This window comes from Cupressus sempervirens, chromosome 4 (assembly GCF_028749045.1).
Source record: "Cupressus sempervirens isolate cs-2001-9-10 chromosome 4, ASM2874904v1, whole genome shotgun sequence".
Lineage (NCBI taxonomy): Eukaryota > Viridiplantae > Streptophyta > Pinopsida > Cupressales > Cupressaceae > Cupressus > Cupressus sempervirens.
Genome location: NC_143121.1, coordinates 915,393,846 through 915,419,465, shown reverse-complemented (window position 1 = coordinate 915,419,465; position 25,620 = coordinate 915,393,846). Strand labels below are relative to the sequence as shown.

The 25,620-nt window shown below is 34.4% G+C and overlaps 1 pseudogene; it reads right to left on the bottom strand.

Moving 5' to 3' along the window:
- Positions 1-6,649: 6,649 nt before the first annotated feature.
- LOC149564385 (fructokinase-like 1, chloroplastic) lies at positions 6,650-25,620 on the bottom strand (annotated as a pseudogene).

Sequence of the window (25,620 nt, the reverse complement as noted above, 5' to 3'; positions counted from 1 at the left end):
AATGTACCTAGTTCCAATGAAGAAAAAATCAAAGAACCAAGGCTAGGCTAGAGTTGCACATGTTAATGAAGATGCCAGATCCTCACATTCTAAAGATGCCAAAAGAGGAGAAGTCCTAGTTAACAGAAGAGTCCTGCTAAGTGGTGAGAAAGAACCTAATCAAAGAAGGAGCTTGTTTCACACAAGGTGCAAATGTGAAGATAAGTGTAGTGATTTGATCATTGATGGTGGAAGTACTGACAATCCGGTCTCATAAATTATGGTCACCAAGTTGAAGCTAAAGAGATAGAAACATGCACATCCATACTATATTTCTTGGGTGTAAGATGACCACAAGGTCATAGTCAGTGAGCGATTCCCAGTGAAGTTCAAGATTGAAAGCTACCAAGATGAGGTACTATATGATATCAGACCTATGGACATATGTCATATGTTGCTGGGTAGGCCATGGTAGTTTGAAAAGTGTGTTGTACATGATGGGTGAGAAAATACCTACATTCTGACCAAGGATGGAGTGAAACATAAGTTGAAACCATTAAAGGATAAAAAAGAAAAGGTATGTAGTACTGCCAAAATATGTTTTGTAGATGGAAAGGAGTTTCTCAAAGGTATGAAGCATAAGCACGTATGTTTTGCTATAATTCCTAAAGATAGTAAAGAAGAAGTAGAGGAGGTGCCTATAGAAGTTGTAGATATGTTGGGAGATTTTTCTCATATTGTATCAGATAATGTACTTGATGGATTTCCCCCAATGAGGAAGATTGGTCACCAAATGGATTTGGTTCTAGGAGCTAGCTTTCCAAACAAGGTAGTGCATAGAATGACACAGGAGAAAGTGAAGATTTGAATAGACAAGTTCATGAGCTATTGTAGAAGGGGTTGATTCAAGAGATTCTAAGTCCATGTGTTGTAATAGTAGTATTAGCACCAAAGATGAATGGATAATGGAGGATGTGCACATATTCTTGCACTATCAACAAGATCACAATCAAGTATAAATTTTGTTGCCAAGGATGGATGATATTATGGACTATTTCAGCAGAGCTTAATATTTCACAAAGATATATCTAAAGAGTGGGTACCATCAGATTTTCATTAGAGAAGGTGATGAGTGGAAGACTTCTTTCAAAAAAAGGGAAGGACTATACGAGTGGTTAGTCATGTCTTTTGGGCTAACCAATGCATTGAGCACTTTCATAAGGCTCATGAATGAGGTACTGAAGGAGTTTCTAGCTAAGTTTGTCATTATTTACCTAGGTGACATATTGATCTTTAGTAAGACATTGGAGAAGCATTTGATTCATATTCACAAGGTGTTTGATAAGTTGAGGGAAGAAAAGTAGTTTTGTAAAGAAGAAGTTGGTGTACCTGGGATTTGTAGTTTTAGTAGAAGGTCTAAAAATGGATCCAAAGAAAGTGAATGCTATCCTTGAATGGCCTACTCCGAGGAGTGTGATAGAGGTAATATCTTTTCATCGATTGGCTAGTTTTTATAGAAAGTTCATAATAGGTTTTAGCAGTATTTGTGGACCCTTGACTGAAACAATGAGAGGGGATAGGAAAGAATTTGAGTGGATTGTTGGAGCAGATAAGAGTTTTAATTTGTTGAAATAGAAAGTTATTGAGTAGCCTATTTTAGCACTTCTATATTTTTAATAAGGTATTTTAAATAGACTATGATGCTAGTGGTACTGCAATAGGAGCTATTATGAGGCAAGAACATAGACCTATTCTTTACTTAAGTGAGAAATTGAATGATGCAAAAAGAAAATATTTTGTTTATGATCAGGAATTTTATGCTATAGTTCAAGCATTAAAGAACTAAAGACACTATCTTCTTCCTAAGGAGTTTTTTTTGCATATTGATCATTAAGCTTTGCAATATTTGAAAAGTCAAGGAAAATTAAACCAAAGGCATTTGAAGTGGGTTGAGTTTTTGCAAAATTATACATTTGTTTTGAAACACAAGAGTGGGAATTTTGGATACAACTAATTAATTGTGTGTTGTCTTTGATGTTACACAAATTTCATAATCATTATTAGTTAGTATATGCAGAACCTAATTGAGCCCAATGGACCCAAGTCATAGACATAAGGACTTGAGCTTGAAACTAAAATTGATGGAACTCATTCAAAGACCAAGGAGGCTATATTAGCAAGATATGTTAGAAGACATCATGCACTTGATTAGATCATTGGAGATAAATAAGATGGAACAATGACAAGAAGAAAATTAAAAGGTACATGTTTACTTGCTGAATTTGAACCTAGAAGTGTAAAAGATGCTCTAGAAAATGAAAGTTGGATTGAAGTAATGAATGAAGAGATAGAACAAATAGAGAAGAAAAAAACTTGGACTCTTGTTCCCAGACCCAAGGATAAAAATGTAATTGGTAAAAAATGGGTATTTAGAAATAAGTTGAATGAAGATGGAAAGGTATCAAGAAACAAAGCAAGACTAGTATGTGAAGGCTACTCTCAAGAAGAAGGTATTGACTATGGTGAAACTTTTGCTACTATAGCAAGACTTGAAGGTGTTAGAACTTTACTAGCATATGCAACACATAGAGGATTTAAGGTATATCAAATGGATGTTAAATCTACATTCTTGAATGGAATCCTTAATGAGGAAGTTTACATTAGCAACCAAAAGGTTTTGTAGATCCTAGCAAAGGAGACATGTTTTGCAAACTACACAAAGCTTTATATGGTCTCAAGCAAGCTTCCAAAGCTTGGTATGAAAGACTCCATAATTACTTGGTACATATTGGTTTTCAAAGGACTAATAATAATAGTAGTTTGTATATCAAACAAGGACCAAATAAGAAGATTGTATTAGAAAAAATATTTATTGATGATACTTTATTTACTATAAATTATGATCTATGCAAAGCATTCTTAGAAGAAATGAGCAAAGAATTTGAGATGTCCATGTTTGGTGAAATCAAATTCTTTATTGGAATGCAAATGCAATAGAAAAAGAATGGTATCTACATCACTCAATCTAAGTATATCAATCAGATAATAAAAAAAATTGGAATGGAAGATTCAAGACCAGTTGGAACACCTATCTCTGCTAGACATGAGCTTTTTAAAAATGATGATTCCAAAGAAGTGGATAAGATTACTTACAAATCAATGATTGGAAAATTGTAGCATGTAGTTCACACAAGGCCTAATATTGCTCTAGTAGTTGGAATAGTGGAAAGATTCTCAGCAAATTCCAAAGAAAATCACATGATGGAAATCAAGAGAATCATGAGGTATTTGAAAGGTACTGAAGACTATGGTTTATGGTACAAACTTGGATGCAATTTGGACATAGAAGTACTTATTGATGTTGAGTGGGTAGGAAGTCTTGATGATAGAAAAAGCACTAGTGGTGAAGCATTCTTTCTTGGTAAAAGACTAGTATCTTGGACAAGCAAGAAGCAAAATTGTACTTCTCAATCCACAATAGAGGTAGAATATGTAGTAGCATCAGTAAAGTGTTCTAACATTGTTTGGTTCAAACAACTATTGGAAGAATTGTTAGCTCTTGATTCAATAGTTTTGAAAACAACCAAGAAACCAAACCAATGTATCTAAGGCTAGTGAATTCCTATGATGGATACACTTGATTGCAATCTTGAGCCAACTATAAGGCATAACTCCTTCTTCAATTCAAGCTCTGCAAGACCTAGGAAGGTTAATCTTGAGGTTTAGATATATGGTACCAGTGCAATTAAACATAAATATGAACCTAATAATAGTATATGAAACCCCTTTTATCTTCTAATTCTTATGAAATGACATAGGAATGAAATAGCTACAGATCATAACCTATGAAACCATAAGCTAAGGGAGGGTTAATTCTTTTTAGCCCACTACAAAACATGAAGAACTGAATTTATTTGATTAAAATGATTTGTGTAAATGGCATTCATATCAACTTGCATATGATTTAATGATCAATGTATTATCCATTGAAATGTAGAGTCATTACCAGTAGGATGACCTAACTTGATTGCCTTACAATTAAGTTTGTCAACTGAAATCCCCAAATCGCATTCTTTTGAAATATCCCCTCCATACACCCAGAAACCCTATTAGAATAGTGAAGCATTTACTTAACTCTTTGAGTCAAAAGCAACAACAGATTTGACATACAACTCATCCAAGATACCTTAAATAAAATGAACCTTATTCATTTAATCTCAAAGTCAATAGCATATGAAGAATCAAGAGACAAAATAAGAAAACCTAGATAATTCATTATAAATCCCCTTCACATTCATCCTTGGGAAGACTAAATACATCAACTGGTAACACTAAATAAAACTCAAAATACTTCACATGATCTAGCATCAATTACCAATATCTTAGAGAAAAAATGCATGAAATGAAAAGAAATATGCACAAGAGTGGATGTGTGGCCTTCACTACTAGAGCTTAGATCAATAGATAGGAGGCAAAACCAACAACAAAAAAGAGAAAGAAAAAGAATGATAAAGGAGGAAAGAATTCCCAGATTTGATCAAAATATGGCAAGTGACAGTTACATATCAAATCCCCATCATTTTGTCTTTCCAAATGCACAAAATGATTCAAATATTTGGTGGAAATCATAACTAATTATGATGCCTAATTTGAACTCAATGCAATAGCAAAAATCAGTTTAAAATTACCTCTAAAGGCATGAAAACCTTTTCAAAATTTGTTTTAGGCTTCAAAAAACTTCAAAGTTTGCCCCCCAACTAATTTTGGTGCTCCATGATGAAAACTACCCATTCTATTAAGAATGCCCCAGAAAACACAAATCTTCTTGTAGAGTGAACTAGTGAAGATCTGCTAAAAAATTAACATATCTAGAAAATTTATCTCCTTTCAGTTCCAATGGTATGATTCACTACATGTTTTGGATAAAAATTTCCCTCCTATGGTTGATTTAAAAATCTAGCTCCCAGGCGATGAACAGAGCATAAAAAATTGAAAATTTTAAAATGTTTATATAGTTGAACCATATAAAACATTTAATTTCATTTAAATCTCATAATTATTTGAAAATCTACATTGGAGAACCTTGGACCCTTTTTTTAAAATCATTTTATTTCCTCTCCAATCTTCCATTGCCACATGTCCATCCTCCATTGGGCCATCATCATTTGAATTTTTTAATTAATTAATTTATTTGTTTAATTCTTGCTCCATATATTAATCCTTATATTAATATATAATCCATCTCTTGTAGCACCATATCATAATGAATTTATCATTATGCTCTTACAAATTTCATAAGAGTGTAAAGCCTTTATCTTCAATCTCCCACTCTTACATTCGTAGCATCTCAAACATTGATCTTTTACCTTCCAATCTCATGGGGTGGTCGTAGCATTATTCAAGAGTAGCATCAGAGGTCTTTCTCTCTCCTCCTCGTGCACTCGTAATGAACTTCCCAGAATGTGACATGTGGAAATCAATTTTGGCATTTGAACATCAATTTTTTTTTCAAGGCTCAAGATTCAAAGTACTCCTACTAACCACGAGCCCCACACTACATAAGCCTAGGCTTGTAAAAGCCATATCTCTTTAAGACACTATGCAATGTTGTGTGATATCATTTAAACATTAAAAAAAACTCTAACACAATGTGTGTGGGATAATTATTATGACTATTTTCCTTCTTTGCACACATAGGCTTCCTTATTAATTGGCAGCTTCCTTGTCATAGTTTCGAAGACCAACCCGAGCTCTCTTTAAAGTCCTAGACATCTCAATCTTCTCACATGAACCAAATGGTATGTCGTAGATAGCTTCTCGAATAGCAGTAGCCACTCAACTATTAGTATCAATTTCCTTTGGCTGAATAGTATCCTTGGCTATAATGCAAGACATTCCAGAACCATTGGTATCACATTCAAAAAAACTACCATGAAGCTATTACAAACCTCTATCGAATCAGCCTTACTTTCTAGCTTTCCTAACATTTTCCCTACCTTGCTCCATAATTACTTTCCTCACAATGCAGTAGCTTTATCCCTCTTCAACATGGGTTTCATTGCATGTGTTTTGCAATCTATGGCTTCTACCATTGATGACGTCCTCTCCTCCATGCCAAAACATAGATGCCTCTCACTTTTTCTGGCCTACAATTTTTTCTTGATGTGGGTTTGTCTCCTTTAGTGTGCATGGAGTTGGGAAATGCTCCCCTCTCCTTCATGTGGGCTCTGTCTTTTTTGCCTTTGTCATGGGCTTTGCTACACTTTCCTCTGCCATGTTACAAGCTACAGCTTTGGTTTTAGACTTCCCTATTTCCAATGCAGTCCCTCAACTTCCTTTATGCAGTGACCTCTTTCTTTATGCATGGGTCTTCTTCCTATAGTTTCCACATTCCTCCTATGCAAACTCCTTAATAAAACATCCCATTCTCTCTACCATGACACTACCCTCTACCTATAGAGTTTTTCCTGTCACGACACCCTTTAAAAACTCATGCCCAAACCATATCATTGCTTCTCATGTGTGTCGATATCCATAAACATTGCAGCAGAAGGGAAGGAGGAGGAATTTGAGGTTGTCATTATCCCATCAATTCTATTTATTCCTTCATTTTATTAATGCAATCTTTCTAATCTATGATAGAAGTCATGCCCTATTCTCTTGCCACTGCTCATGCCCTCTCTAATTTATTGTATATCTCTAGTTGTGTGGTCAATTTTTTGATTAAAGCTTTTATTATTGCATCTCTAACACCAATCCTATCACATGTATCATAAGCAACTAATGCATCCTTTGTCCATATCACTTGACCCTCAAATGTTAGTATGTAGTGGTGTATCCAAAAGGTCCCACTAGTTACAATGAGGATCTTTATGTTGTCATGCCATAAAGGTGAAAGTTCTTCTCTTGTAATTTTACCTCAATCACATTGGCCTCATTCCATGCTTCCTAAATAATTCTTCTTGTCTCATCATGAGATCGCCAAAGTGGCATAGGTGGGTTTGGATCAAAGAATATAATTCCTCTGAACTCTTTTGACATTTTTATTATAAAAAGAGTAGTTTCAAGATGTTCAAGAAGAGCCATGGAATTGACGTGAAACATCCTAGCCTCCTTCAATATGTCAATGTTTTCATAGAACTATGGAGACAATCTTTTGCTCTTGATTTGATGCACTTCATTCCAAATTTCCCATTTGAGCAAGTTAACTTCATATAAGACACTGTTGTTGCTACATATGAATCAAATTTAACACCATGAGTTTGGACATTCTCCTTACTCATAGTTTGCACCATCCAATAACCAAAAGGATCACCTCCTTTGAAAACATCTTAAATCCTTACCGACTGTCACAAATTTGATGAATTTAGCCAGGCCCCAAAGTCGGTCCGGCTAAAAAAAATTTCATCTTTGAACAATTAACATGTCAAATTGATCCATTAGACATCTAATACAGATCAAAATCAAAATCGATCATTAAAATGTCATTTACAAGTCATTTTGTCACTCTCTTGCAACATGTGAACTTTGTGCTACGAGGTCCTTTGACTGGCTTTAAACTAACCCAAACCTCTAACTGGGCTCTTAAAACTAGCACACTAATTTTTTGTTCTTTATACTCCTACTTTGTCAAATCTTGTCTTTTGAAGAATTCTTAGTCAAAAGATATTGACTATCAAAGTTACCTTCTCAAAACTGCTTGCATGAAAACATGTCAAAAAACCATAAAATGCATTAGGATTTGGCTTTGAAAACTAGGTAAACTGACACTTGGGAGAATGAAAAATGGGGCTTTGGTTCACTATCATGAGGACAATATGAATCTAGGATTTAGGCTCATGATGAATAATAGGACACAAATGGCAAGTGGTCAAACTGGGCTACTTAGAATTTGCAAACTAGAAACACTGACAAAAAAACATTATTTGCAAATGGAATGGACCTGGGAAAATGTGCAGATGGATTCGTCAAGTTTTCAAAATTGGCACACTTAAGAATTTTTGCAGTATAATGCAATGGTACAATCCATTCAATCTCACCTATCACAAATTTCATGTTATAACATCACGAATAGGGGTATTGACAAATCTGTACTTCTTGACACCGGTTAAAAATTACAAATTGCATTTGGAATCATGTTCAAAAATTGATCAAATGGATTTATCATAAGCTCAAAATTGGAATATAGAAATTCTCTAACCTCTAAAATGAAATGCAAAAGGAATTTCATCATTTTGGTCAACTGGGTCAAAATTATAACAAGTCAAATAGGGTCTTCTAGAATTTAGAACAAATTGTATCAGCATGACAACATTAAAAGACCAACTTTGAGGGATTCGAAACCTAGTTAAGAAGACTCAAAATGACTAAAAATCCAAAACATAGGCTCACTAATATGGATACTAAACATTCCCAAAGTAGAAAGTCATGAAACATTACTGGGTGGGAGATATTCAATTGCAAACAAGGCCTCCTATCACTAATTGACACTTAAGCAAAAATGCAGAATTGACAATTACTCAAAACAAGACTTCATAAAATGACTCAAAATGACAATTTATCATCATGGAACACATAGATGCACTGAATACAAGGTGTTAGAAACATTGAACACCTCTTAGGCCTCACAAGTACAAGCAGGTACACATGCATTAAAAAGTGTTTATAGGGCTTGATTTCTCAATGGTACTCAAAATTAGGGCTTCGATTTTGAGTCCCAATAGGAATGAAGGTAGAAATAAAAGATCTAGTTGTCATATATTGTGATAACACCAATGCAATCAAAATATCAAAGAATCTAGTGATGCATTCCAAAACAAAGCATATTACTATAAAATATCACTTCTTAAGTGAATTGGTGCAAGATAAAGAAGTCAGATTGGAATATGTGAACACAAAGGAATAGATTATAGACATATTCACAAATACATTACCTAAGGATGCATTTTTGTATCTAAGAGGTAATTTAAGGTTCATTCTCCTATATGAAATTCACTAAATGAAGTTTAGTAAATGCATCAACTAGAAGCTATTGAAGATCAATCAGTTGGTACAGAATTAGCAAGGGCATATTACAGATGAATCAGTACTTAAGGCACATTGGAATTTATAGAGTTATTATCTTTGGCATGTGTTGTCAAACAGGGAGAATTTTACTATCATATCTCTAAGAAATCTTTGGAACCAGAATAAAGTCAAAAACCAGAGAGGGAGAAGTCCTCTAAAAGATGAAGTATGCTGAAAGAGGGAGAATGTTCTGAATAAACTTGGTAATAGCTATTGTAGATATAATTTAGTAAAAAGAAAGAGCTCATACTAATAGGAGTTCTCAAATCCAAAATTTCATTGTGCTATGACATGTTTTGTTGCCATCAATGCCAAAGAGGGAGATTTTTGGATACAATTGATTAATTGTGTGTTGTCTTTGATGTTACACAAATGTCATAATCATTATCAATTAGTATATGTCAAGCTCATTCAGGAAGTGAAGATAGTTCTCAGTATCTACCGAGCATTCTTATATTTTCCTAGTTGAGAAGGCAGTGTCTATTGAGTTCACTCAGGCATCACAAGAAAATTGGATGAAACCAGTGCTAGCTGAGCTCACTTAGTTCCCAAAGGATTTTCATAAGATTATAGTGTTAACCAAGATTATATTGGTTAATGAAAGAAATCACTTTAGAAGTTAGTTTCTATCAAGCAAGGTCAGCTAGCAAAGGATTTTCTTATTTTGTTATCTATTGATTCCAACCAACTAAGGTGATGAATATTGATTATTGTAAGTTGTATTTGAGACAAATTGAAAAAGTGAAAGGTATAAATATAAGGTCAAGTTGTGATTTCAAAGTGTGGAAGAAAGTGTACAAGTAAGTGCAAGAGAATGTGAAAATTATGGTGATGTGATTGAAGATCTATTAGTAAGCAAAAGAAGAAAATTTGAAGGATAAGAAAAATATCCTTATGGTGCAGCAAAGCCATATTCAATCAAGAAGGATCAAGTACAAGTCTGAATAGAGATCTAAAATTAGTAATCAAGTTGCATTCAAATCAGGTCAACTCATTGTTACTCTCTAACCATTGTAGAAGTGATCTAAATCTCTTAACAAAGTTGGCTTAACAACTATTTGCAAATCCTCTAACAAGGTGACAATTCCATTGAATTATTCTCAAGACCTCTAACTAGGTCACTCCTAATAGGGTGATTAAATCCTTTAATAGGATCACACCTAACAATGTGTTTTGTAACTTATAATAGGGTTGGCTCCTAATAGGTCTCATTTCAAAAGACTAAAAATTAGTAATTAGTTGCTATTGGTGGTTTTTCCCAAATTGGGTTTCCATGTTAAATCCTAGTGTCAAATGTGTTCATGCTATTTTTTTTTATGTGTTTGCAACTAAGTTAAAGTAATAGTAATCTTAGATAACATCTAATGATTCTTAAGTTAATATTTTATTGAGTTAATCTAATTACTACTGAGTTACAACATTCTGTGTGTTTATTGAGCTTCGGTAGTATTTAGTTATTTATTTTTATTTTGTACTGACATCTAAGGGATCTAGGATTTATATTTGTAGTAACTAATTCACCACTCTGCTCTTAGTTTCTCCTCATTTATTTCCAATAGGGAAGTCTAACAGAGTTGCAGATGCTCTTAGTAGGAGACAAATTTTGCTGACATAAATGTACATAGAGGTAGTTGGATTCAAGGAACTATGTACTTTATATCCAAATGATCCTAATTTTTGGTGAAGCATGGGAGGCTTGTACAGAACCTATTATAATTGACAGGACAAAGTGGTTGGATTTCATGATCTAGGATAGTATGTTGTTTAAAGGAAGCCAATTGTGCATCCCAAGAAGTTCAATGAGAGAGAATCTCATCAAGGAGAAGCATAATTGAGGATTTCTTAGGCATTTTGGCATAGATAAGTCCATTTCTTTTATTGCTAAGAATTATTATTGTCCATAGTTATAGCAAGATCTGAAGAAGTTTGTACAAAGTTTCAAAGTATGTCAGATGGCAAAAGGAGTGAAGTAGAATACATGGTTGTATTAGCCATTTTTTATACCAGAGAAGTTGTGGGAAGATGTCAAAATGGATTTTGTTCTTGGATTATCGAGGACTCAACATGGGCATGATTTTATTTTTGTGGTGTTTGATAGGTTTTCAAATATGGCACATTTTATTCCTTGCAAGAAGACTAGTGATGCTATTCATGTAGCAGAATTATTTTTCAGAGAAGTGGTGAGACTACATGGTCTTCCAAAGAGTATAGTTTTAAATCAAGATACCAAATTTGTTGGGTATTTCTGGCATACATTGTGGACTAAATTGAAGATGGAGTTGAAGTTTAGTTTATCACATGATCCATAGACTAATGAATAGAGAAACGTTGTGAATCATAGTTTGGGAAACTCGCTGAGATGTTTGGTTGGAGATAAACCAAAAGGATGGGATATGATTTTACCATAGGTAGAATTTTCATATAATAAGTATGTCAATAGGAGTAAGTGTAAATCAAAATTCCAAATTGTATATAGGAGTAGTCCCAGAAATGCTTATGAATTATGGCAGTTGGATAAAGGAGAGATAAGTAGTGCTGAAGTAGAAGATTTTGCTAAACATTTGAAGAAAATCCATGAGGAGGTGCAGAAGTACATTATAGAGATAAAGACATAGTACAAGGCTAAGGTAGATGTGGAAAGGAGGTATAACAAATTTCATATTGGAGATGAAGTCATAGTTCATTTGAGAAAGGAGCATTTTCTAGTAGGTACATATACTAAGTTGAAGATGAAGGATTTTGGACTGTGCAAAATAATGAAATAACATGATTCTAGAAATGTGTATGAAGTGGAGTTACTTGCTGAATTGAATATTTCACTAGTATTTAACATTTCATATTTGATAGATTATTATGAAGAAGGTGGTGGAGATGAAGTTGCAGAAGCATTGTGGAGTATTCTAGTAGCTAGTTCGACTATAAAGGAGACTAAGGAGATATTGGATAGTCGTGCTAGCAAAAGTACTAAGAATAAAACTTATGAGGAATATCTAGTCAAATGGAAAGGGAGGTTAGTTGAGGATTCATCATGCTTCGCAAAGGAGGAAGTTAACTGTCTTGGTTTTCCTCTAAACACCTAAGATGTGATAGAGTCACTTCTCAAATTACCCTAGGTGTAAGAGCAATCTTGCATCACCCAAAAATAATTTATTTTCAGTATTTTCTATTTTAATAAGGATTAGTAGACAGGGTGGTTACTATTTATGGGAACTTGCTATTTTTACTAAGTTTGTCATATGATCTCGGAATTTTCACATTTTCTACATGAAAGTTCATTTTGGCATTATAAGCCTACTATAAAAATCTCATTGCTCCAGTTTAAGTATTAGAGAAGTTATTGCAGATTTTCAATGGAAACATTTGTAGAAAAATCTTTAGGCTCACCGTTTAAGGCCTTAGAGTGTCTAGATGACATCTAAAATCTCAACAGAAGGGAACTTATGTGGTTCCAAGCCTATGGATTAGGAGTTGGCATTTCTGAAAAGTGGTTATAATAGCAAATCAGAGCAATGGTTTGAGAGTTATGGCCTTCGAAAGTTGGGCTACTAAATTTTCTAAAATAATTTGTCAAATATGTATTTAGTCAACTCTTTATGTATTGTTAGGGTCTGTCAGCCCTAGGTATTAGGTTTGATCATTTAGAACCTTCCTGAGTGGCATAAAATTGCCTATTTAGGAAAGGCATAAACATTGTCTAAGACAACTCTGGGTAGTAGTTCATAGGTTAGTCTTGTAGATTATTGTAATGAAGGTGTCCATGTGGGTTAGAATATTGTACTTGTAAATTATGTAATTTCAAATTTGTGGTGCAAATAAGAAGTCCATATTTTTGTTCTCTCATTTATTTTTATTTCTTTATTTTTGTTATGAGTTTATGGTTTTAAGGGGATCACACCTCATCAAGAAAAGGAAAGAAATCTTAAGGAGGGAACTCAAGAAAAATAAAGTGTTACATGAAATCAAAAGATATATTTATTGATGCTTTCAGTCTCCAAGATATAAATGAAGATAATCCTATTATAGAGAAACTTTTCAACATTGTGGATAAGATTCATGATGAAGACCTGGACACAAATGTAAAACTACTAGAATGGTCTGAAAGGAAGTTTCACACAAAGGTTCGAGAAAAGATATCTAGTGCCCTTACACTTAGATAGGTTGATCTAGCTACCAAGATAGAAAATGTAAAGAAGGTGTTAGAGAATATTTTCTATCTATAGACAAAACTATGAAATGTAGAGATATTCACTAAGGAGACCCAACATGCTATTGATCAGCTGTAAGGAGATTTGTAACTCATAGGTACCACACTAAAACAATCTCTTGGTAATAGTCAATTACATTTTTAGTAGTTACTAATGACTCAAAGTAGGCTTGCTGAGCTGTAGAAAAAGATGTGAATATCATATCTACTTTGATCAGTATCTAGTCCATATTGACACCTCACATTTAAGTATTGCAAAAGGAACTAGCATTTGTTGAAACACTGATGAAGAAAGATACATATCTTTCTATTAGAGTAATTATTTGTTTGCACTTATTAATTAAATCACTTTGATTTAATTAAATAAGTTGCCTATTACTCTAGTTTGCTTAAGCTATTTTGTAGGTGCATATAATTAATATATTATTAATTATATTGTGCAACCTAACTTTTTTAGGCTTTAGGTTACCCTTTTTGGGTTTTGATCTCCTTTTATAAGGATTGATCTCTTTGTATTTTTCATGATGAAGATCCGTTGAATAATATTTTCTTCATTTGAGTTTATCAAATCAAACCCTTGCCTCTTCTTGTCATTTTCTTCTCCATGATAGGTTTTTTGCATGCAGGTTTTCTTGGGCTTCATGGATTTTTTATGCACTTTTGCTCAAATCCTACATGGTATATGAGCCAAATCTATTGTAGCTTGTTCAATATTTCAAGAAAATGGGAGAACAAGGGTTTGGCAAATTAGATCTAGTGTTTTTTTGGGCTTTTTATAAGAAAATAGGGGGGTTACTAATTTTTGGAGCTGTTTGAGGCCAAAAAGACCTCATAGATTGGATTTAGAAGGCATCAAAACCCCTATTTTGATATTAAATTTATCCAATTTGGAAAACGTTGATCTAGGAGGCAAAATTTTTTTGCTCGACAAGGCCATATGGCCCTTGGCATGTAGATCGAGGCAAAAAAAAAATTTAAAATAACACAAAAATTGCAAAGAGTGGTTTTATTTATCACTGCAATTTTAAAAAACCACCAGCGATCATTGAAGCTGCTAGTGGTCGGTGGTAACCATCGATGGTGACCACCAGCAGTCCGCAGACCGCTACGACTTCACCACCACCACCTATGAGCGATGCTACAATGGCTCCGATGTGGTAGACCTCCTGCCACTGTCGTCGCTCTACCCATTGCCCACTAGCAGCTCAGCCGTTGACCTCCGCTCTAGTGGTGGCATGATTTTTTGAAGGTTTATTTTTTATTTTTTTATTATTAAAAAATAAATAAATAATTTCATGCATTCCGAAGGCCCTGATGGTTTTTTTACCATAACTTGAGCATACAGACGTATTTTTTCAATCTAAAAATTGTGCCATAAAGTTGGTTCCAAGACAGAGATGCTAGTATAGGAATTTTTGGGTTTTGGTGTAGTTTAGTTGCCTGTTTTGTCAATCAAAGCTGGATGTTCTATTTTTGCACTCTGGGAGGCATATCTTGAGTATCCGATCTCTAATTTTGGACTTCTTTATATTGCTAGAAAGCTCTTTTTGTACTCTTTTTGGTGATGCTAGTTGTTGTTCCAGATTCTTCTCCAAGTACATTTTATTCAGCCTTCTGCATTTTTGCATGCTGGTGGATATCCTGGTTTTTTTAGGTCTGAGGATAGATTTTTTTTCTTTTGATGTTTTTTTAGGGCTATACCTTTTGTTGTATCAGCCTTATGCTTTTTCTGATCATTGTTCATATTCATTGTAAGCATCTTTATGCAAACGCACTAAGATAACGTGCCACTCTTGCATTTCAAGATCCTTTTCATCATTGTGATTCATTGTACTTGCACTATTTTATAAAATGCCATGGGGGGGATAGTTGTTTGCCACTTATAGGCCCTCTTTCTCTTTTGCCTCATGCAGTATCGATGACACATGCCTTTATTGGTGTTTGTACCTCACTCTCGATGTGTCTAATTTTTGTATTGTAGGGGATTCTTTGGCCCACCTTTTCAGCTTCCTGTCACCTCACCTGCATTAAGGGAGGGTTATATTGTTGTTCTATGCTTCTTTGGTTGATGGTTTGTTGATGTGAGCTATGTATTTAGTACTTGATCCTACATACTAGGTGATTGCAGTGGCTGGCTACCTATGCATTTCAGTGAGATGGATCATCTACCATATAGACATGCTCAATTTGTGCCTTCTATTTGCATGGAGGTTCTATAGATTAGCATTTTGACAAAGTTTTGCAGTTCTTCATTTTTTAATGATTCTCTTTTGATCTCTTTGTTCCTTCTTCTAGAACATTCTTTGCTATCTCTTTTTGGAGTAGGATTTTTCCATGTGGTTTTCTCTATTTCCCCTCTTTATAGAGATTTTTTTGTGATTGGATACTTGATTAGGCCTTGTTGTTGGGACCCAATTTTCCTACTTTCATAGTTGTCCTAGGTTAGCTTACCTCCTGAGCTTCTCTTAAGGGGGGTGTTAGAGTAATTATTTGTTTGCACTTATTAATTAAATCACTTTGATTTAATTAAATAAGTTTCCTACTACTCTAGTTTGCTTAATCTATCTTGTAGGTGCATATAATTAATATTTTATTAATTATATTATGCAACCTAGCTTTTTTAGGCTTTAGGTTACCCTTTTCGGGTTTTGATCTCATTTTATAAGGATTGATCTTGTTGTATTTTTCATTATGAAGATCCATTGAATAATATTTTCTTCATCTAAGTTTATCAGATCAAACCCTTGCCTCTTCTTGTCTTTTTCTTCTCTATGACAAATTTTTTGCATGCAGGTTTTCTTGGGCTTCGTGGATTTGTTGTGCACTTTTGCTCAAATCCTACACTTTCTACACATGAAGGCTTAGTTGACCTTGATGCCTAGCTACAAATACAAGTCCAATCTCTAGATGCATTAGTAGATAATTGGGATGGAACTTTGAAGATAATTTTGGAGTTACACAAGTCATTTTTGGATAATCACACAACCAATGTGCCACCCACATGACATAGTGTCAAAGAAGGGGGATTATGAAAATTTTTTAATTTTTGAAAATATTTGTCAAGGTGGTTATCTACATGGTGGGAGTAATAGAAGTAGAAAAAAAAAAAAGTATTTACTCAGGGGGAGTAATAAGGTATGAAAGATGGACAAATTTTGTAATTTTTAAAGATTTGTATAGAAGTTGAGCAAGGAAACATACATTGTCTGACTTATGCACAAAATAAGGATGTATATGCCATGACAAAGTGTTTTGTCCATTCATGTCAATGGGGGGATTGTTGATCTCATTTTGGTTTTGACAAGGCAATGACAAAACACTTCGTCATTTTCTACCATAATCATAGTGTATGTTTAGTGATTAAAGCAATCCAAGTAATCAATGTGAGCTAAGTGCATAATATATGATGGTATTTGCTAAGAATCAATAGGTTTCAAGTAGTCAGAGTGTTCCAAGTCACTCAAGTGTTGAGCAAACAGAATGTTCTAAATAAATAGTGTGTGCCAAGTGATTTAGGTGTCGAGCAATAGAAGGTGTCAAGTCATTCAAGAGTCAATTATCAACATAATGAGCACAATGAAGGCCAAGCATCAGAGCCTATCAATGTTAAGTGAAAAAATTTTGAAATAATTTTTTTAATTGCACAAAATACTATGTAAACTATTTTTGGCCGACATAAACATAATTGTTTCAATTATAGAAGATAAGGATAGAGTCATATTATTAATCCCTATGCAATGCATGCAACCAATCATATTTAGAGAAGCTTAAGGCAATAATACGGATCAATCACAACCATTGATTTTGACCTAGCCCATCTCCACCAATGCTTATATAAATAGGTAAACCCTGAAAGAGTTAGGTGGATGATTCATGTGCAAGGAGACAAATGCTAAGAGTTCAAAGAGCATTCATGGTGGCTATGATGACTATGTAAGAGTTATGCAAAGTAGAATCAGTCTAAGAGGAATAGAGACAAGAAATGAGAGGTTTAGAAAGGATAGATCTAATTAGAAGGATCGAGAAACAACCATTAAAGAGGAGATATGACATCAAGTAGGAAATTACTAATCAAAGGATTAGGTATTGAATCATTCTAACATGTGATACATAGTAAATCTCTTAATAGAGTAGTCCTAACATGTAATTTGTTTAATAGAGTGCTTAGTTAATTGTGAGTTTGAAATCCTTTAGTCAAGGTGAGAAATAAAAATCATTTAAGTCTTTAATAGGATAGACCCCTCATATGGTAGATCATAATTTATGATCAAAAGTTTGTAGCCATAATTGGTCATAACTTACAACTATTTTACCCTCTCCTTGGAGGGTTTCTAGGTAATCAATTTGTTGTGTTATGTGTTATTTACTTTATGCTATGGATATGATGCATGTTAAGTTATTTCAGTTTATATGTTAAGTTATGAGAAGATTGATAATGATATATTTTAGAGGCAAAAGTTTTACGTGTTGATTCACACCCCCCTCCACCTCTCATAACTTACTTTCCCATTGTTATTTCCAATAGTAATTACCAAACAAACAGTGCATAGGAAATAATAGATCATAATAATAAATGGGAAATTATAGGTTAAAGACTTATTTTTTTTATGAAATAATTATTTAACCAATTAGATATGGCATCCTAGATGTTAAACCTAAGTTAGCAAGATTTATTTTTATGTTTTTCCAAGTGTGTGAAATCTTGAAGCTGATAGGGCAAGTTCTATGAAATGAAAAAAGGTATAAAAGAAATATTGTATATGCAATGTAATGTGCAACTAATATGTGATATGAAAACTTACGCATAGACTATATACATGTTATGTGAACTCAATGAGATGTGAAATCTAATGTATAATCAGAAGATTGTGAAGAGTAGAAGATAGTAAGAAAGAGGTTTATATATTTATCCTTTTATGTAAAGGAACTTTATTGTACATTTCATGTTTGGATAGTGGGCTCCTCTTGCATACATTCTATAATTGTAATACCAACTCCTAATAGGGTTGAAACAACATCTAATAGGGTTAAGGATTTTTGTTGATCTCAGATTGGTTTTGACAAGTGAGTGTCAACACACTTAAGTCATTTACTTAGTTCATGTCAAACTAGTAGTACATGCCAAGCACAACATGTAAACAATAGACCATGCCAAGTTATAATGAGTGTTGAGCCACTCATGTGTGGAGTCACCCAAGTGTCAAGCATATAGTATATACCAAGTGACATAGGAGCCCAGTAACATAGAAGTTGAGTAAATAGTGGATGTCGAGTAATATAGGTGCCGAGTCGCAATAGAAATGTTTATGTATGTCAAGCATTAGAGACTTTAGATGTCAATTAAAATAGTTTTGACATATTTTTTTGTAAAGGCACAAACAACTATGTAAACCATTTTTGAGCCAACTTAAGATTGAATTTAGATATTTTGGAGATAAGGATGAATCTCTATTTGGATTCCCTATGCAATTGCATGCAACCAATCACAAAATAGGAAGGATTAATTAGCAAAATGGATGAATCTCGATCGTAGATTCATACCTAACCCCAAGTCACCAAAGTCTTCTTAAGGAGGAAAAACCCTAAACTTTATGAGAGTATGTGAGAGAATGTTGAAGGAGTGAAAATGATATTTTTCATGTGGAAATAGAGAATTCATGGTAACTTGGATGTTATCAAGTGAAACTACATTGCAAAATCAGTTAGAACAAAACAAAGGATAGATAAAATTATATAGCAAAGAGACATCTAATCAAGAAGGATCAAAAAGACATTGTTTAGAGATGACATCATTTAGACATTCTCAAGTGCCAACTATAGGATCTATGCTAAGATATCATAATAGGTGATTTCAGTTAAATCTTTTAATAGAGTAGTTATAATAGGTTGTATGAAATCCTTTAACAGGGTGCTTACTTAGTTGTAAGTTAAATTTCTTTAAATAGGCACACTTCTAATAGGGTGTTTAAATCCTCTAACAAGGTGAGACCTAAATGTCTTTATAAGCCTTTAATAGGGTAGGCCTTTCATAGGGTAGATCATGCTTCTTGATCAAAATATTGTAACCTTTATTGGATACACTTTATTGTTGCAATAGTGAAGATTTGTGGGTGTCATTTCCACCCTAGTTTTACCTTCTCACCTGGAGGCATTTTGGGTAATCATATTTGGTTCCATATGTGTGTGATTACTTATTTGTGTTTACATGATTTAGATGTACATGTTTTATATGTTGTTCATTGAATGTATGAGATGGATGTGTGGTGAAAATTTTATGGGTCCAAGTTTAAAATACTAATTCACACCCTCCCGCCCTAGAAGTCTACCTTTCCTATTGTAAATTCCAACAATTGGTATCAAAGCTTAGTTCTCAAAAAAGGAAGACTTGTAGCTTTAAGGAAAGATCTTGAAATGGAAGTCTACAAATTGGAAAATATTATTGAGAATTGGGGAATTGAGATACAACTCATTCTACATCAATTGGATGAAGTAAGAGAAGAACTAAAGAAATCCTTGAAGATAAGTAAAGAAATTTCTATTGCAGAGAATGACACACAATATAAAGATATTGACACTACAAAGCTATTTCCCAATGGTGACTCTAATGAATTTGATGCAATAATTATAGATTTGATAAAAAAGAATAAAGTACAAGCTAAGAAAATTAAAAATCTCAATTTAGAGCAATAATCACAAGCCATACTACTATGTGAGGTAACTAAACAAAAGATAAAATGTCGTGGAAGAAAAATCCATGATTGAAGAAGAAAAAAGAATTTTGAACAATAGACTAGAAGAGAAGTCAACAAAGCTAACCAAGATTTCCAATATGCAATTGGATACTCTAAGTCAAATGATAAATGCCAAATATGAGTTAAATGTCAAGGATATTGAGATAACTACATTGAAGTTGCAGAATGAACAATTGCAGAGTGATCTAAAGAGAGAAAAGGAATATGTTGAAAGTTTCAACTAGCCAAATGAAGCCATCAAATACTTTAAGCAATTATTAAGATCCCCTAGATCTAGGAATGTTACATCTGGACTAAGATACACAAGCACTAAAGAAGGAGAGTCATCTAAAAATGCTAAGGAAAGCAACAAAAAAGGTAAGAACTCCAAACCTACTTGTTATAATTGTGGTAAGAAAGAACATACTGCTAATATGTGTAGAAGCAAGACTACAAATTAGAATGTTAAGCCTAAGAACATGGTTCACTGCCACAAGTGAAAAAGGCAAGGTCATCAAGCACATGAATGAAGAACCAAGACCATGCATACACAAAGATTTGAAGGTTATTGCTACAACTATCACAAGTATGGACATCGAGCTTTTGAATGTAGATCCAAACCCATGTGGTCATGAAATAGGCTAGAAAAGGTAAGGAACAATGGAAACTCTTATAACTGGAATTGTAATACAAGATATAGCTATCATTATTGTCAAGAATATGGACATGTTCCTAAAAATTATATAAGGACACACTGCAGTGGTAACTATCAAAGGTGGTTAAGTCAAACCACATTTTTTAGCTATTTGAAGACTAGTCATATTAGTATGCATTGTGCAACAAAGTTAAAGGCACCAAGTTTTGAATTTGATAAAGGTAAAGGGAAGGAAAATGTTGAACACATCACCGATGAGATGAATGACATAGAAAAAAAAAGATGATTGCAACACATCAAATGGAGAAGGGTTCACTTCACCCAATGGGTTAGGTGATCACACCTCATCAAACTAGGAAAGAAAAAGGTATGTGGGATTGATATCTAAAAGTTATATCATACATCAATTCCAAAAGGTTATAGTATTAAGAGGACTAAATTAGCATAAATAAAGATGCAAGATGTTATTAGGAATTCAAGACAAGTCTTCGAGTTTTTCATGTTGTTGTTGAGAATGAAAAGTTTAATATATGTGTTGAGAGGAATGTTAGAAGATGTCAAGCTATCAGACTAGGTAGTTGATTCTGAGCTCATAATGGCTGCCAAGAGATGAAAATGTTGATGGATGTCGAGTGAGCCTAAAATTGGTTGATATTGAGCTTACAGTTGTGTAAGCACTCAGCATTAATTACAGGGTTTTTTAAGGGTATTTGATCAATTTTAGCTCATTATTCACCATTTCAAATTTAAGAAAGAGCAAGTAGAGTAGAGGGAAATCTTGAAATATATTCTAAGTAGTTGCAGAAGATTCTAGCAGTGATCTAACACCTTTTCATTAGATTTCATAAGGTATTTATCAATAGTCGAGCTATGTAGTCTTAATTTTCATGAAACCTAGTTTCACATTATGGTGTCAAGTTTAAAGAATGTAGAGGGATTGGAAGTTTTAAACATTTGGTTAGTAAGTAATGAAGTCAAGCAGCCCATTTTCAAAGCTATTCTTGACATTTCTTATAAGCAAGACCCTTCTGGCGCATTATCGATGATTCCACCAAATGTGATAATGATACAAGATGTGAGAAAATGTTACAACTATAAGATGGGAAGCATTGGGGATATGGAAATTAGAGAAGCCTAGAACAAACTTTTTGACAATGGTGTTTTGAAAGAAGAATTCAAAATTGTTGAGAGAAAGGGGTTAACATGAGCCCTAGATTTTTTGAATATATTCAAGACAGAATGGATCAGGATAGTGCTTAGTTGAATTCATGATGGTTCATTATGGATGGAGAATGGATATATTAAAATTACTAAGAGAATAACCCATAGAGTTACTGGTTACCCAACCCTAAATCAGACTAAGACATTGAGAAGTGATTTGAAGGAAGAAATTAAAAAGAATATTGGAGCTGTCTAGAACAAGAGAGGCATTACAATAGATGCAATCACTGACCCTCTAATAAAAAATTTTGTAAGGGTTATATCACACAAGTTTTATCAATCTAGTATAGCTATGGATTTTGGATACAATATTGACAAGAAAGATCATACTTATAATCTAGCAGAGCTATAATTTCAATAATTGATGGAAAACCTTAGAGCATTCTAGAAATGTAAGAGTGCACAATGAAAATTTGACTCTATATTGATTTGTATATTCTTTTATGTACAAAATACCTTTCCAACATTTGGAATAGTTTCATGGAAGACTAATAGGTTAGTAGCTACACAGATTGGTGAGTATATTGAGCACTTAGGAGAAAAAAATTGAATCTGTGATGACAAGTTATTTTGAAGACTTCAAGAAGTCGATGAAGGGAAGACTAATAATACTGATGTCTTTAGTTGATAAAAACTATGATGATGTATTTTTACTTCTAGATGATGATTATACATTTGTACAAGCCACCACACAAAGGGTAAGATCATTGAGACCCTTAGGCTATGAAATAAATGTGGATGAAGCCTCTACAACCATAATAACTTTAGTGGTTGAAGAGATAGACAAAACTGTAAAAATATTTGGAAATTGTTAGATGGTAACATCCAAGATTACCATGGATTTGAAAATTGCTTCAGTTTTGAAGAAAAAGGAAAAGATAGTGAAGAATTTGAAAGCTTAGTTCAAAGAAGGTGCCAAGGAAGAAGAAGAAGAAGAAGAAGAACAGGATAAAGAGGAAGAAGAAACCCAAACACAAGAAACTCTAGCATTGACTCAAGGTATGGGATAACACAAAGAAGAGGAGGAGACTGAGGGTGTTGAGGGAGAAGAAGTTGAGGAAGCACCTACTCCTACTGAGTCAAGGAAGAGGAAGGTCAAGGCACAACCTATGGCAAGGACTAAGAAAATTGCCAAACCAAGTCAGCCCAAGTCCACTATACCTACAACAAGAGCCATCACACATGAAACTATACAAAAGGCCAAGGAAAGGACCAAGAAAGTAGAGGAAGAAGGTTAAGAGTAGAACAGACCAAGAATAAATTATGTTGCACAACTTAAAGTGGTGAATCATAATCCTCTTTTAGATCTTGAACATTTATGTGAAAATGTTAAGAATAATGCAAATCTATCAAGATTCAGTCATGTTGATTTTGATAAATTGAGTAAAATAGAGAAAAAAAAAAGTAGAGGAGGCCATATATTCCATGATGGAAAAATTCAAGACAACCCCACTAGAATTTTCCAACTCTATGTCAAAGAGTCTATATGACATAGTTGAGCAAAAAAAGCATTAGTGTCTAAACTTGGAGAAACAAATCAAGGAGACTACACTAGCCCAAATGATGCTTGAATTAACTAAGGCACAAATTGCTAAGGTTTTGAAGAAGTATGTTGTTAGGTTCACACCCAAATACATAGCCTTTAACATTTTGCAAAATAATATTGAAGATGTAGTAAAAATGTCCACACAAATATAGAAAGTAACATATGGATTGACTACAGTAAAGAAAGGAGAACTTGAACCCATAGAGGTCAATGATGATGAAGATGATGATGAGAATAAAGGAGGAATAGAAATGGAAGTAAATGAAAAAGAAACATCTGAGCTAGAGCAGCCAGAAGAACAAAGTGTGCAAGAAACACAATTGCCAAATGTCTTTACTCTACATGTCACAACTGAGACCACTACAACCGTAATTGTTAAAGATGCCTTTGATCAATTAGGTCAGAACATCAATCCCATCACTAAAGATAACTTGAAGAAGGTATTAGAATAGTCTACATTATAAGCTAAACTTTGTAATAATCATGTTTTGATTAGGGCAGATGAGCTACAAAAGTTTGTGATTAATATTGAAAGGGAAAAGGTGAATCCATAAGAACCACCTTCTATTATCCCTCCAATAATCAATGTACAACCTTTAATCCAAATAATATAAGATGCATCTAACAAGGTTAATACAATAGCCAAGAATGACATTGAAGAGAAGTACACAATGGAAGTACATGTTGCTACTATAAACGGCAAGGAATGGGTCAAATAGAACTATCTACACCTACAACACAAGGACAAGGTTCGAGAAAAGATACTATTGTAGAATAGGACAAGCCTGAAGAGATTCAAATAACACCACAAGTGAAGGAGAAAACTACCATCCAAGCCCCAGTAACCTTACCAAAATCTAGCACTCCATCTAGTCATACTCTTCAAATGTTGAGCACAGATGCTACTCCATTACAGATCTCAGTACCAAGCCCAATTTCATCAAAGGCTGAAAAGGTAATTCAATATGGAGATGTAAACCTTGATGAATAAATTTTTATACCTAAATATTATTATGATACCATGAAAATAGAACAAGTAGTCATATTACAATAGACCTTAGAAAGGAAAAAAGCATCAAGAAATGCTAAGGAGAGAACACAGGCAAAAGAAGGCATTACAAGACATTAAAGACATCTTTCTAGATGCATTTAGTCTACCAACTCCTAATTGTTAGAGTAAATAATTAATATTTAATTATTTATTCTATTGCTTAAGCTTACTTAGGTCATGCATTTATTTAATATTTTATATTTAATGCATGTAGTGGTTAGTTGTTGACAACACGGGAGTTTGTTCCCTTCTAGTTGTCACACTTATCTTCTACCACCTTACAGCTTGTTCTTCAAGCTTCCATGAGCTCTTTATATTTGAGCTCTCCTCTTTGTATCATATCACATAATAACAACATCACATTATTGTAAATACATTTCTTATTGTGTTTGCATTCATGATGTCTCTCATGTCTGTTTAGGGTTTTTGCCCGTGCTCCATGCTCCTCCCCTTCTATGGCTTCTCTTTGACAGGTTTTGCATGCAGGTGATCTTGGCGTCTTCGGAGTTGGCTTTCCTCAACTCCAACATGGTATCAAAGCCTTCCTGTTGCAGCTTCGTTGAAGAAATTTTGAAGCTGTGATTTGAAGTCACAAACCCTAGTTTGTTTGTGCAATTTTTCTTCAAATCAGGGGATCAGCGATTTTTCGGAGCACTTTCAGCCCAAACAGACATCACCATTGGATCCGGAAGGCCGTTTGCAGTCAGGATTCATATAAAGCTTTTCATTTTTGGAGACAGGGCATTTTTGGCGATTTTTTGAGGCCTCCAGGAGTCTGCCGTACGGTCGTACAGACGCAGCGACGGTTTCTTTTAAAAATATATATATATTTGTGGCAGCGCCACCGCCGCGCCACCTACGCGCAGCCCGCAGCGGCCGCAGCAGGCAGCGCCGCCCGCGCTCCGCCGCGGCCCGGCCTCCTCCCGGCCGCCGCCCATCCGCCGCCCTCCGCCAGCGGCTCCTCCTTGTTGCCGCCCTGCGGCCACCTCCTCGCAGTTCCGCCGCCCCTGCGGCTGCCTCTGCCCGCCGTCAGCTCAGCCTGCCAGACAGTTGGCCCTACTGCACAGTCAGCAGAAGGTATCCAATCCGCGTGTGACACGTGGCAGGCGTGCTACGTGGCACATTGCCACGTGGCCCCTGCCACATCATCATCTGTACCTGCCACAT